This window comes from Pipistrellus hanaki (genome assembly GCF_964339955.1).
Source record: "Pipistrellus hanaki genome assembly, chromosome: 7".
Lineage (NCBI taxonomy): Eukaryota > Metazoa > Chordata > Mammalia > Chiroptera > Vespertilionidae > Pipistrellus > Pipistrellus hanaki.
Window position 1 is genome coordinate 30,213,864 of NC_140509.1, and position 14,105 is coordinate 30,227,968.

The 14,105-nt window shown below is 39.4% G+C and overlaps 1 long non-coding RNA gene across 1 annotated transcript in view; it reads right to left on the reverse strand.

Annotated features, from left to right (window-relative positions):
• The window catches only part of LOC311625796, a 73,128-nt gene that overhangs the window by 33,689 nt on the left and 25,334 nt on the right, over positions 1-14,105 (reverse strand). The gene's annotated exons all lie outside the window — the stretch shown is intronic.

The window sequence follows — 14,105 nt, forward strand, 5'->3', positions numbered from 1 at the left end:
GCACAGAGTGCAGCCTGGAGAAACAGGAATGCTTAGTCAAAGCAAAGGATGCAGTGGATGGGTGAGGGTATTATAAGCATACAAGCCAACAGGAGTAAAGGCACAGAAACAGCATAGTGTGCTTGGGAGTTACTAGAATCAGAAAGAGCGGTGTAGCAAGTTTCATATCCTATTCCAAGGAGGACCTCATACGCCATGTTAAGAAACCAGGATTTTATTGCGTCTTTATTCGCTTATAAGAAACGTGGGAGAGGTCTAGAACAGAATTAGAGATCTGGGAGTCATAGACATTTAGGTAGAAATTATAAAATGAGTGGGATCATTCAAGGAGGGTTTGTAAGAGGTGAGACTGGAGAGCCCTGGAGGATCCTGTCATTTAGGAAAGTCCTTGAAAGAGGACAAGAAGGTCAAGGGGTAGGGGGACCATTGGACAGCATCATGTTGTAGAAGCTGTGAAGACCATTAGAAAAGTCCAATGAGATTAAAACCAGAAACTGTATCTAACCATTAGGAGATAATACTGGGTGAATTTAAAACTTCAGTGGGTTTGGAACAAGAGCCATATTGCAGTAAATTGAGAAGTGAACAATAGGAGTTAAGTATAATCAACTCATAAAAAACTAGAGGCCTGATATACGGATTCATGCACTGGTGTGGTCCCTTGGCCTTGCCTGCACCCTCTTGCAATCTGGACCCCTCTGGGATGTCAGACTGCTGGTTTTTGCCTGATCCCCACAGGTCAGGCCAAGGGACCCCATGGTGCACTAATCTGTGCACCAAGCATCTAGTATGCAAATAAGATCTTTGGTTAATCTCTTCCTGCCCTCCTCCTTCCCCTATTCCCTCTGAAATTCACCAGTCTGTTCCATGTTTTCATGCCTGTGTGTTGAGCATCTGCCCCCTGGTGGTCAGTGCACGTCATAGCTACTAGTTGAATGGTCTAATGGTTGCTTAGGCTTTTATATATATAGATTTGGATAAGTATGAATGAATAGGCTGCTTCAGGAAGTTTGTTTTCAGGAAGGGAAGTCCAAAACATATTTAAAGGCTGATGGTGGTTGTCAGTAGAAATGAAAGAAAAAGGAAATATTGCTGAAACCATGTCCATGCAAATTTAGGAGGGAATGGCATAAATATTCTATTTTGATAAGTTGTATTTCAACCAGAGGAGAGACATATCTTCCTCTGAGACTAAATACAAGGAAGCAAGATATATTAGAGAAAATTTATAAATAATATAAGTATTTTATATTTTGAGTAGATAATACTATCTCATGGTTCAAAATGTGAAAGGTATAAAAGGTTACATGCTAAAAAATGTTCTTCCCATCCCTGCTTCTCATTTGCTACTATCTTAGAAAACACTTTAACACTTTATTGAATATCCACAATATACAGGTACTGTTTGCTATGCTGGAGACATAATAGTGAACAACATGGGAGAAGTTCCTGTTGACATGGTTCTCTCTCTCTCTCTCTCTCTCTCTCTCTCTCTCTCTCTCTCCCTCCCTCTCCCTCTCCCTCTCCCTCTCCCTCTCCCTCTCCCTCTCCCTCTCCCTCTCCCTCTCCCTTTCTCTTTCTCTTGTATGTGAAAGAGAGATGAGATTGACAATAAACAAAAAACAAACCGTTGAATAATATGAAATATAGAATAGGATGGGATATATAAAAGTTCTTTGAAGAGAGGAAAGCAGGGAATAGTTATGGGGAGGTAGGAAATTCTGTCTTTATGCAGGGAGACCAAAAAAGGCCCTCTGAGAAATGAGTGAGAGTAGAGTTGTGCACGTGGTATATAAATGAGCTGTGAGGTTATCTGGTAGAAGATTGCCCCAGGCACTAGGTACAAGAAGTAAAAAGGCCCTAAGTGAGAACATGGCGCTATGTTCAAGCCTGAATGGACCAAAGGGAAGAAGTGGGAGAGGTAAGTGGTGGTCTCAGAGGCAATGGAGGCAGTGTGTGGCAGTTTTGGAGACTTCAGAATGGAGTCTAAGTATGAGTAGTTTGTTTGAAGATGGGTTTATGATGTGAATGTCAGACACTGAAAGATCTTGTTAAAATGCAGATTCTGACTAAGTAGCTCTCAGGTGGAACATGAGATTCTGTATTCCCAACAGACTAAACTTGGAGTGCAATAGTCTGAAAGCAATTACTCCACTCCAGACCATGTGGACTTGGGGGTGTGAGAGAACAATAGTTAGCACCTGTGAGGTATGAATACACAGGTGTCTGGCAGGTTTCAGTCAAAGCAAGAAGGTGTAGGAGCATTCTGAGTGGAGGTTGAGGATATAGGTAATTTTGCTGATATATAGCTGAGTTACCAAGGGCACAATGAAAGTATCCTGGGTAAGTATGTGGGATTAGGTCAGATAAGAGTGTGCTGAATCTATGAAAAAGATACAAATCATGAGAACAACCTAGCACCTTACACTGCTCATGGTGACTGAGATAAGCAAGGATGTCAGGATGAAAAGTTTACTCCTAATGATCTTTAGGAGAAAATGTAGCATTAGTTCCAATTTTAGCCTCCTTCATAAGATTATTAGTATTAATAATAATAGATATCTTGAGCAGACTGTTGTGGAGAGGCTGATAGTGTTGAATGTCAGGGTTGAGGTTTTTTTCCAGGCCCAGGAGAAGGTCTGGGGGTCTCTTTTAATGGCAGGGTCCTGGCCTGAGTTGGGAGTACCGCATTATCTGGAATGTATGAGCTCTGAGGGCCCCATTTGCAACCCTCCATGGTTACCTGGTTCCGTTCCTCAAAGCAACCAGTGTTACTAGTCTCTTGCATATGCATTCATAGTGATTTTTATGCAATGAAAAACTCAATGAGGATATATTTCAACAACAAAATTAACAAGCTTGATCTAATAGAAATTAAGTAGACTATTACACCATCAACTGCAGAATACACTTTTCTCCTTCCAAAGGAGAAACATCTTAACAAAGTGTTCCATACTTGGCTGTGGTACATCTTAACAAAGTGTTCCATACTTGGCCATGAAATAAATTCCAAAGAATTTTTATCATAGAGACCTAATTATGATTATGTTAGAATTCAGTAACAAAGAAAAAAAAAAATATATATATATATATATATATATATATATATATATATATATATATATATATTTAAAACTGAAGAACTACAACTTCCAAATAATTTTTATCACAAAGATTACATTATGACTGTATTTGAATTCAGTAACAAAGAAAAAAGTCTATATGTTTGAAAATGAAGAAACACAGTTAGAAATAATGTATAGGTCCAAATATATCACACCAGGAAAGTGAAGAGAATAGCCTCAGAAGTACAGAATGGGGAGCTATCAGGAAAGTTGGTGGGTTGTTACCAAAAATAGACTTCACTTCTTTACAATTTTGACACTCTTGCTCTAACATTATAAAGTGTGTGAAAGAAATGATACCTCAACCTTTTGTTTATTGAAACAGTTATTAAACCCTTTCAATGTACAGGTATACTGAGCTAGGAAATTAAAAAGTATGTGCTGAGGATCCTATGAAGAAGGCAGTAGCATCTCACCCAAATACCCTATACAACACACAGAATAGCTAGGATAGAAAAATGACAGGCCACATACAATCTTTATTAAACTATGTGACAGAATATTCCCACAAACTCCAAATTATAAGCAAATAATAACAAATCACCAACACCAACAGGACCTCTTGGGTATTAGCATCTGTCCAAGAGGAAGCAGAGCGAAGCATTGGGGTGTCTAACAAACTTGATGACTTCAAAATAATAAACAAGCATTTACCTGTAAAACCCAGCAAGCCATGCTGAAGACAGCAACTGAAATTGGGAGTGAATGTCTGTGGTGAGGCACAGTCTGGGGTAAGAATGAAGGGACTTGAATAGTCTGAGCTCCTTTCAGCCTCAAAGCAACAAAATAAAGGTCCCTCTCAGGGCAAAGCTGGGGCGATCTGAGAATCAAATGCTGAGAAAAGAATCTAAATTAAACAGGCAACAGTAGAGACCAAAGAAACATAGTGGAGAATAGAACCAGAATGGAGAATAGAATCAGAGACCTTAGAATTTAAGTATTCATATTGCTCAGTACTCTACAAAAACAACCAGAAGAAGGTGGCCTAGAGACGTTAAAATTGGGAAAACTAAGTCAAGCCCCCTTTACAAAAGTTCAGAGAATCTAATTCTATGTAAAAATGAATAACAAAAAGAATAGAGTTTAAATCGCATTTACTACAAGATGAAAAAGAATAAATAAGGAGTATCTATAGATAATATATTCTTAAAAAAATGACAATTATAACCTAATATTTTCAAAATGAGGTTAAAAAGACAAGATGTGAAAGATAAATCACACTAAAGAAAACTCAATAATGAAGTGATAGAACTCCAGAAAAAATTAGACATAAAAGGAAAAAATCATTTTGGAAATTAAGACTCACTAGAAGATTAACACAAGAGCAAACATACACAACAGGTAATGATTTTCAAAAATGGAAGATGAAAGGGAGGGAAAAAATTAAAGATCCCAAAGAAATGAAGATGTCAGGGGCCTTGGGGAGAGGGGCCCCCTGAGCAGCTATTGTTTGATGAGTACAGAGTTTCAGTTTTGCAAGATGAAAAGAGTTGTGGAGAGGGATGGTGGTGATGACTGCATAACAATGGGAACCTGTACACTTAAAAATGGCCAAGATGGTAAATTTTCTGTTACTAACTACATAAAATTAAAAGGAAAAATAAGAAATGAAGAAAGAGATGAAAAGTGTTAGCAAGAGTGTGATAAATTCAGAAAGCAGGCAGAGAAGATCTGACGTGCAAATAAATATATCTGGAATACATGAATTAGAAATCATAAGTTAGAAGTCCCTAATTGTTATTTCACAATTCAATAAAAATTTGCTAAAATAAAACATTTTGAGATTATGTACAGAAAGAGCACATTGTATACCTGGGGATACCGACCAGAATACCCATGTAATGGAGGGAAGGGGGGAGGGGGGCGGCAAGAGACTGCCATTAGGCTTTTCAATAAGAAGGCCTTACACCAGAGGAAAATAAAGCAACATATTGAAGATGATGATGGAAAGAAACCATGAGCTGAGGATTTTATACTCAACCAAACTGACTTTTAGGTAAGTAGTGGGGTTTACATCTTTGTGACCTTAAGAAAGTCACCTAACCTCTGTGCCTTAGTTTTCTTACCAGTAAAATGTGGATATGTAGTATTAACTAATTCTTATGATCCTTGTTAATATATACATCTAAAGTGCCTTGAAGAGTGTCTAGCCCTTAATAAATACTATGTAAGTGTTAATATTATTAATACTGAAGAGTTTATTATATCCCACATATATAATTTATTTGGTTGTTCCTGATTTGCCTGTTTGGGCCTTGGGTTAGGGGCAGCAGTGGTGATGGTCCCATTTTTAAGAAATTTTACTTTTTTCTTTTTGCAAAAACAAGGCTATAGATAGCCCACACTGAGCATACATCAAAATAACTGTATAACCAAGTCAGTGCTTGCTGGGACAATGGGAGATACTGGGCTTTAAAGGTGATTCGGAACAAGGTCAGTCAGAAAACAGGTGTGCGTAGGGAGGGGGCAGGTATGGAGTATAGAGCCATGGGAGGGGCCTTTGTGCTAAGCTTTTCCAAACCGGAAGCATTTTGATAAATAGAAGAGGAGGTCAGTGGAGAAGGTGAGAGCTGTGTGAGCAGGGGAAGGGAAGTGGAAAGACATGTGAGAGACATTACCCAAGAGGGCTGTCTCTGAATCTCTTTTGATTTGAGACAACACATCTGGAAGAACAATGGAATTCTCAGGTGGAGTGATGGTACCTCTTACCAAGACAGCAACGCCAGAAGGCAGAGGCTGGCTTTGAGAGGTCAGCCCATTTTAGTGTTTCCCAATGTGGTTGTTGGGAGGATTGAATGAGATACTTCATACAAATCACTTAGCACAGTGCCTGGCACAAAGTCAGCATTCAATATACACGAGTGACTATCATCTATGCACTCCAGAGGTGGCATTGCAGTAATTTAAGTGCAATGCTAAGAAATGCTGGCCACAATGTATATAAAATGTATATATTATACATTTAAACTTTTATTGGTACACGGGGTCCCCTTTTCCTGAAATAAATAACATATATTTTACAGCTGCAATCTTCAACATGAATTCTCACCAGGATTTTGGCTGTGATTAGAGAAACTGGGGTAATAAAATGGTCACACCATAGGCGAGAATTTCCTAAGGCCTTAGGGAGGCAAATTAGCCAACATTGTCGCTGTTTCCTCTGACTTCAAGTCTCCCTTCATGTCATTTCCCCCCGCCCAGAATAAAGGAAAAAGAAAAGGGAAATCTTAAGAGCCTTTGGTTAAGAAACAGTCGATGGCGCTGTTAGTACGGGCACATTCATTATGCGCTCTAAAGCTTGCTGAGAGTGCTGATGGCGTGTATGGAGCCCTGTGGGGACCCGCCAAAGGATTCTGTTTGCCTTAGATTCCTGCGTATACGTTGCAGTGAGTTTAATTTGAGAAAAATAAATTTAGTAATTTGTTGACTTTTGTCTTCTTCCTAGACTCACTCGGTTGCATTTTACTTTAAAAAAAAAAAAAAAAAAAAAAAAAAAAAGCATTTACTTCAATGCTGCATGAACACTGAAAGCAAGTATTGAAACTTAAGCTTCACACCGGTGACTGCAAAATTGCAAGCTGGGGAAGAAGAGCTGTAAAGAAGCAGGCAATTAACGCTATTTGTTTTAAGATGTTTTCACTGAGAGCTGTATCCTCTTTAAAAACGGTACATCAGCTGTGTGCTTGTCTTTTTTCACTGTCAAAGCAAACAGATTCTAGGCTCAAAGAATACTTGAGCCTAGAAGTGGTTTGGCAACCCCACACTTGATAGATGAGGACACTGAGGGGTTACATAACTTATTCAAGGACACAGCAGAGCGCAGAATCAGGATGGGAGCCTGGATCCTGCTGCCTGCTTCCCCACTGCCTTCTCTCCTTCCCCATACCTCTGATGTCACTGAACGCTCCTTACTGTAACCGGGAGAGGATCCTTTACAGCAGGGGTCAGGAACTTCCAGCCCACAGCCCATGGGCCACGTAAGGCCCGTGAAATCATTTGGTCTGGCCCTGCCTAGGCATTAGGGGTGAGTCAATTAAATGTTTGACCCACGATAGCAGGCTAATTTTTAAGTTGGTAGTTTTGTATGGCCGGCAAAAGTTATAAATATCCAAATGGCCCTTAGCAGAAAAAAGATTCCCCACCCCTACTTGAAAGCATGAAAAGATTCCAGAAGTGGAAGGGGCTTTTGAGGACATCGGCCTCAATCCTGTCAAGCTCTGGGGCTTGCTCAAGGTCGAGAATAAGGGTGAGCTAGGAGGGCCTGGACCCAGCTTCCCTGAGTCCTGGGCCATTTGCATGTCTTTAAACCAGTCCAGATCCAGTGCACCGATGATTTGGAGAGTTCCTGTCCAAGTACCTGTGACAGGACCTGACACGTGTGCTCCAAGCTTCCACTCACTGCGCTTCTCTGGGCCGAGGAGGGCTCCTCCGCAGATAGAGGGATGGATGGGGCATTTGGTCTACCGGCTCTTCCCGCCCAAACACACAGCACTCAGGTGGATACAGCGTGTGAATGAATTCCAGAGATTCCTTTCATAAGCCTTCTGCTGCCACCAGACCAACCATTTCTCTTTCAAAGGCTCAGTGATGTTGTCTGCCTCTGCACCTTTTCAGAGCCATACCCTCTTCCTGGAACACTCTTCTTCCTCATCTGAATTGACGTGGTTATGAGGAACGTGAGTTCCAGGGAGCTGTAGTCCTCCCCTTGGAATGGAGCCCAGAGCACAGAAGGCACTAAATAAATATTGGCTAAAAAATTAATTCAAATGATTATAGGCACTGCCCGGTTCCCATCTTTTGAAGCTTTGTATATCTAGGGGCCTTGATCCTTATATGCAGACTCAATCCCACTTTAGCCTCTTTGCTCAATTCTTACCCAGACAGAAGAGTCATCAGAGCTCTTGCCAGGAAACGATGTAACTTGGCATCAAGTTAACTTTGCTGCCACTCAGGTTCTGTCCTTGGGCTTTATCTCGTCTCGGGACTCTGGTTTCCTCCTTCCTTGTGACCTTAGAGTGCAACTGATTCTGAGGACGAACTTGGCACCTTTCTCCACCAGGTGGCGGCTTGGTGCATTTGGTGCATCTTGTTTAATTTTGTGCTGAAAAGGTCATGCCACACTTCTGGATACCAAGTTCTGCTTGCAGGGCTGACCTTTTGGTAGCTGCCCCTGACTCTGTCTCCTCAGTGCCTACCTTATCCTGGGGTGACCCCTCCCTGTCCTGCTCTGGTTAAATCTTTGTGATCCATGCACTGCCCTGTGTGAGAGTCACTTCCTTGATGCCTTGGCACATCAGTAGCTGTCAAGATGTCTGCCTTGCCCTGCCCATGATCCAGGGCTCTCTCCGTAAGCTGCAGCCTGCTCACTGACACATGTCCAGGATGCTACCTGCTTGATTTATTGGGGTTGCCACCTTTTGGTGCTGTATCTCTGTGGGGTCACCCCTGACACCTGAAGTTTGACTGGTAAAACCAACTACCAGCTTGAATGGCCTCTGAAGTGTTTCATCATTAACTCCGTTGGTTACTCTGGTCTTTCTCCCTGACATGCTTCCCCTTCCCAGTTACTTCATGTTCAGGGAAGGATGGGGATTTCCTCCTCTAGGATCATGGTTAAGGTTCAGAATACCTGGACACCACGTGTGTGACTTAGGCAAGTTACTTAACCCTAAGCCTCAGTTTCTTCATCTGTAAAATGGGGGAGGAAGAGAGGCAATAAACAGTATTTTGTCTTGTATGGTGGTGATGAGGACTGAATTAAAAGTAAATGTAGCCAGTAACTTTTATAACCAGTAACTCCCCAGCCCTCTAAATTATTCTGTCACATGAGCTCCTATAATACTTATTCTCCAAACTACCTATTTTGAGATTAAAGATTCTATAGTACAACTGTAATTTCCATGTCTTATGTTTCCAGCTATAATGTCCTTTAAATAAAATTTAAAAATCTATGCCTGTATCTTGTATCTCCCAAGCCTAGGCCATTGCCCTGCATATACTAGATACACAATAAATGCTTATTTTTTATTGCTGGTGTGAATGATGATCTAATTTATTCTAACAATCAAGCACTATCATCCCACAAACTCTGAGGAGTTTGCTCACCCTGGAGTACATTTCCCTTGTCGATTGTGCATTGGGAAGGACAAATGGCCAGGCAGACAGATACACTTTTTAACCATCCTAGGGACTCTGCAGGTGGCAGCAGTCCTGGAATAACATTCCTTGTTCATGACGTGCTTAGATTCATTTGCAGCAGTGGTGAGAAATAACAGCGGTCATGCTAAAAATTTGCTTTTCAATTAACTCAGGAAAAAAAAAAAAAAGATCACATCTGGGACTCAGCCAGATGGAAACTGAGAGACTCACTTCACAATATTTCAGAATGCTGCTTCCCTTGTAATAAAGGGTTCTTTTCCTCACTAGATTGTTCAGGGCATTTAACTGATAATTTCCCTAATACTACATTTTCCAAATTTACCTACTATTGCTTAGTAACAGAATGAAAGTTGCCACAAGGGTCATCAGTAAGTTCCATACTGTCCCATCAATTTTCCTGGGGAAAGTAATTTAACACAATTAACAACTTGACACATGGAAATGTGTGTTTTTTGTTTGTTTGTTTATTTTTTAAAAGCTTACTTGGGTTCTGAGTTGAAAAACATTTTGCATTTGTGCTCTGACACTAACATATCAGAGATGAAAGGGTTATAGGAGAGAAATGAATCAAACAAGAAAATTTACTATAGATATTCCAGGGTTTAGACCAGAGGCTACAAGTGGAAATTGTTGAGTGACGACCTAAATGTGGAGGAAGGAGAGTTGGGTCCCAACTCTTCACCTTCCTAAATTGAGAAGGTGGTATTGTCTCTTGTTTCTTCCTTCCATAAAATAGGAAGGGGGAGTAATCTATTTTCCTGTCCTGTCTTCCTTAGAAAATTTTGTAAAGATCATAGTTGTGTTTGTGATGTGTAGGGCCTTAAAAGTACTGAATAAACATAAAGTTGTTGACTGTAGCCACCTCTGGACCTGGTGGTATTCCCAGTGCCTGGCATAGCAGCCTGGACAGAGCAGGCTGTGGGGTTCAGAGTGTGCTGTGCTGATGGCTGTCATTATTTAACTGGAGACCTGATTTGATCTGAAGGAGGGCAGGGCACTTTTGCAGGGGGCGGTGGGAGGTGGTGGGGGGCGGTAAACCTTGCTTTTCCCTTAGATTGAATCTGCAAATTCTGATCTAGAGGCCTAAAGATCTTGAGGAAAGGGTCCAGAATAAACATGGCCAGACATGAGCCTTCTCCTTTCTGAGCATCTCTCCTTAGGAGAAGAAATCTCTGGAAACACTCAGAAACAAATGCTTGTTTTTCTATGAGTCAGTCTTCTTTGGAAGGAGAGGACTGAGAAAAATGGACCTAAAATTACAAAAGGGATATTGTTTTGCAAGAGGGGAGAGGTAATTTTTCTCAAGAAAAGAAAAATGTGACAGAAAAGAGAGAGCAGAACAGTTTTATGTCTGCTTCAGGGTTAGAGGGGACACAGCCCATTATCAGCAGAGACCTGGGTAGACTCTGGATATTACTCTGGATATTTTTAAGAAAAAGGGGAGGTAATTACCTTTCTGAGATGACCTAAGGGCATTTCTTTTAAAGGCGTCTTCAATTTCTTTGCTGAGTCTACCACCTTTGTGATGGGGGAAATAGAAATATATATCCACTTCAAAAATAATGTGACAAGCTATCTTTACAGTGAGTTCTTGTTGTTTTTAAGGACATTTTTGTTTTTAATACTGAGAAGTCTAAGAAATGAGTAAAAATATGGAAATCTGAAAGCAAGATGTCATGAAAACACATTAGTAATTAATTTGTAAAGCACATCATATAGTTCCCTATTAGATCAGTTGGCTTAAGTGTTAACTCCAAGAAAGGTGGTCCCCAAATGCTATCTCCAAAGGGGGGTAGGAATGATGAAAAGCCAAAAGCCCAATATCTATGAGAGATAGATAATTTAAAATTGAAGTCATCCATTATCCAATTTCCTGGAGACTGAAAAAGAGATTATTCACCTTTCTCCAAGAGAAAATACAAAAGTGGCAACAGAGTTCAAAGAAGACATATAAATAACTGACACAAACAATAGCCTCAGGGAATCTCCAAAGAGGCTTCTTTAGAGAGAGATGCTTATAACACTTTTCCAGAAAAATTCATCTTTCTTAATGGTGTTAATAGCATTCAGGCTTTAAGAAGTACCTTCCATCTATTAAACTCTGGGGGAAAAACCCCCACTCTTCTCCAGATGCAAGAAACAGCTCATGCTAGATGACCCATTAATTCCTGAACTAGGCCTATAAATGATGAATTAAAGAATTTACAATCCTTGTTGAAAAATCAAAATAACTTCCATTATTCCTCTACTTCAAATAAAGATTCATAGACAGATCCCAAAAGTAATGGTTTTTAAATAAAAGAGTTTTATGAGCTTTTCAAGTAGAGGAATAAAGCTAGATGGTCTGGCTCTTTCTCTGAAGAAAAAATAAAAAAATGGAGAGAGAAAGAGAATATAAAAGCCAAGCAAGGAAGAATAAACATATTTTGAAGAAGGCCCATTAAAATATACTTACAAGGTATGATAAAAATATTTTTATCTCAACTTTTTTATAACTAAAAAAATGGTTCCCTAAACAAATTAATATCATACAGAAGATTTTAGGGAGGATCCAGAACTTAATTATGAGAATAAGCCATGCTTGTCATTAACAGCAGTTTGCAAACTAAACATGTTTCGCTTGATGCTTTCATTTGTTTGTTTACAACAAAAAGGCTTGAAACAATCCTCCTTAACAGTGTTTTGGTAAATCATTAGTTGGGGTTAATTATTTATAACAATAATCAAAATTTGAGAGAATGGGGAACATTAGAAAAAAATCTAAATTGATTCCACCTCTCAATGTATGTGTCAGAAAATGGAGTACCTTAGGGATGGGCTGTTTGGTTGAAGATCATACCTAGTTGGTTAAAGGGTCTAGGATCACATTTTAAAATGTCCTTTACCCATTTATTTTCTCCACCATAATACTTTAATTGAAACAGTCATAGAATCATAGAATTTCTCTCAGGCTGGGACGAGGCCTTAAAACTCATTATTTTTGGTAACCTTTACATTAACATATATATAACACACATACTGAAAGGTACACAAGTCATAGTATACAGTACACACACCTGGGCCAGTACAGAAAGAAAATTTTACCCAAACTCCAGAAGACACCTCACACCCCTTCCAGTCATGGCCCATCCTACCCCACAAGGACAGCTATTTCTATACCCGGTTGAGGAAGGAGCAAATTGAGGTTCACCTTGGATAAACTATTTCCCCAAAGCAAATGATTAGCAAAAACATGAAACACGATTTTGTGACGTCTACTTCAGTATTTTTCCACTAATTTAATTGAATTCTATCTAATTTAACTAACAATGTAAAGCCCAGCATGATATAAAACTGCAGTCTCCCAAATGTTTGTTGAACAAATTAATGAAGTGGATCCTGAAGTTCCTCTTGTTTCACACATCATTTCTGTGTTCTCTGGGTGTTTTTCTTGACCTCTCATTGACATTTCAAGGCCTCATGACATCTGATGGTTTGGACTGCCCCAGTATTTCTGCGTTACACATTATGAAGCCACATGCATGGGTGGCATTGCCCTTTGTAGAGCGTTTCTGGAGGGGACTGGGGGCGGGGGTTGGTGAATGTGAGCCCATTTCATTGGGCGAATTCCCATGTTCATTTCTGAAGAATTTTTCTCTGGAGATATTTTATTTTGATAGAAAAGAATTCTTTAATTGCCTGGGGGAACATGAAGACTGCTAGTATTTTAGAAGCAGTGTAGGAAAAGGAATTGTGCAACCCGCTCCTCACGCAGACTTTCACTAACTCCCGTGTTTACTTCTAAATCTCATTCCTGTTCTCCTCTGGGGATAACTGAAAGTCAATCTACTTTTCATTGCTGGCATGCAAGAGCAACTGTAAACAGAGGCTGTAATAAAATACTCATCTACCCTTAAACATTAAGATGGTCTGGTTCTAAACAATTACCGTGGTTGCTAATTATTTTTCAGCACTACTGAGATTTAATTTACATTCCCTAAAGTCACCTACTTAAAGTGTACATTTGATGAATGGCAGTGACTATGGCAGTTGGATGAGCTTTGGTAACTGTATAAAAGATAAAGGACAATTCCATCACTCTAAAAACTTTTCTTGTATCCGTCTGCAGTTGATCCCTGGCTCCACCTTCATGCTTTTTCTCACTATGCTTTTTTATCTTTTCTAGAATTTCATATGATGGAATCAAGTGGTATCTTTATCTTGTTGTGTGTATTCCTTTTTGTTTCATTCTTATTGCTGAACAGTATTCCATTACAGGGATATATCACAATTTTTTAAATCCATTTACATATTGGAGAATATTTATTTTCAGTTTTTGGCAATTGTGAATAATATCACTGTGAGCATTTGGTATAAGTCTTCATGTGAACACACATTTTCATTTCTTTTAGATAAATGCCTAACAGTAAAATTGATAGATCAATCATATGATTAACTTTGTAAGATCCTGCTATACCAACTACCAAGTGGCTATGACATTTTGCATTCCACCAGCAATGTATAGAGTTTTCATCACACCAAGTCATCATTAACACTTAGTATTATCAGTATCTTAATTTAAGCTATTCTAGTGCTGTGTAGTGCTATCTCATAATGGTTTTAATATCATTTTCCTGATGTCTTGTGATGTTCAGAATCTTTTCATGTACTTATTCACCGTTTCTTTATCCTTTTTTTGTGCGTGAAGTGTCCAAATCTTTTTGTCTTCTTATTAATGGATTGTTTACCTGATTATGGAGTTGAAAGAGTTCTTTTTATATTTTGTCACACAAGTTTTTGTCAGATGTATTTTGAAAACATTTTTTCCTAGACTGGACTTAT